Source organism: Morone saxatilis, unplaced genomic scaffold (genome assembly GCF_004916995.1).
Source record: "Morone saxatilis isolate NCDOM2014 unplaced genomic scaffold, NCSU_SB_2.0 Contig2, whole genome shotgun sequence".
Taxonomy (NCBI): domain Eukaryota; kingdom Metazoa; phylum Chordata; class Actinopteri; family Moronidae; genus Morone; species Morone saxatilis.
Genome location: NW_023339762.1, coordinates 83,000 through 84,327, shown reverse-complemented (window position 1 = coordinate 84,327; position 1,328 = coordinate 83,000).

The window sequence follows — 1,328 nt, the reverse complement described above, 5'->3', positions numbered from 1 at the left end:
TGTGAAAGGGTGAATGTGCCATGTGTAAAAGCGCTTTGAGTGGTCGGAAGACTAGAAAGGCGCTATAGTACAAGTCCATTTGCCATTTACCATTTATGCTACATACAAAACAAAGAGAACAATTATTTATGGTGGAGTGCGGAGGATGAATTGAGGAGTCTATACAACCTGAGGAAAGAAGCTCCTCTGTAGTCTGGTGATATGACAGCATATTCTTTATCGCTTGCCAGATGGCAGCAGGCTAAATTCTTGTTATTGATGAATAATTATTTAGTAATCAGGCTTGTTAGCATGCTACTTGAGTGTTAAATCACCATATTATAGTAAGATTTTAAAGACACTACCTGCATAAATGGTCCTGCTCACAATCAGTAAAGATCTATTGACGTATGTCTTGCATCACATGTTGCTGATAAACTGTGCTTTCCAGAATCTTTCCAGAAAACCACTTTTTGGGGCTTTCTGGTGTATGGCCTCACATAGACTCCTACAATCCTCCATTTATTACACCTCTACCTGAACTCCATCCATGGACTCAACACAAACGTTGTCTTATCCACATGCTCTCTCGCTGCTATGTTCTGCAGCCGTGTAAGAGAGATAAGTGTCTGCACAGAACAAAGGACCACGTTTTCTTGCCTTGCCACTGGCCACGATTTATGTGGCCACTGCTTTCCATTGTCTGCCTTTGCCTCTGATACAGACACATACACCAGACACACCCACATACATACGTATATCGTCTCACCACTAGTTAAGACTCATAATTAGGGCCTTAGCACCAAGGTTGCCAGGGCTTAATGGTCCCTGACTCCGACCTTGGTGTGAGGACCCTTTGTAATAACTATTTAGGACCCAAGCACCAAGCTGTGCTTTGTTCTTGCCAGAATATTGTCTGAAGTCATTCTCTGCCAACAAAATCCAAGTATTTACGGTCAAGATGGCTGCTGCTATGCACACATAGCCTTGCAGGTGCTGCATGTTTTTTTTTACTAAACTTTTATTACAAAGCTGGATCACAATACTGTATGTCACTGCTTTTTTTGCCACCAGTACAATGTTACTTTCTGTTGTCCAAGCTCCTAAACAATTATTATTTTATTCTTGCCTCTGGTCTTTTGAGGCTACTGTTAGTGAAGAACTGTATGTTGTATAACTGTATACTGTATAAGTAGCACTGTATAACTGTATACTGTATAACTGTATGAAGAACTTCCTCTTTTACAATGAATTTCTCCCTCTGATTATTGTTATGGGTGCAAAAACTTTCTCTGTAATTTCCAAACCTGATGTTTATCTCTGGTATTTAAAGCACCACAACTGACACT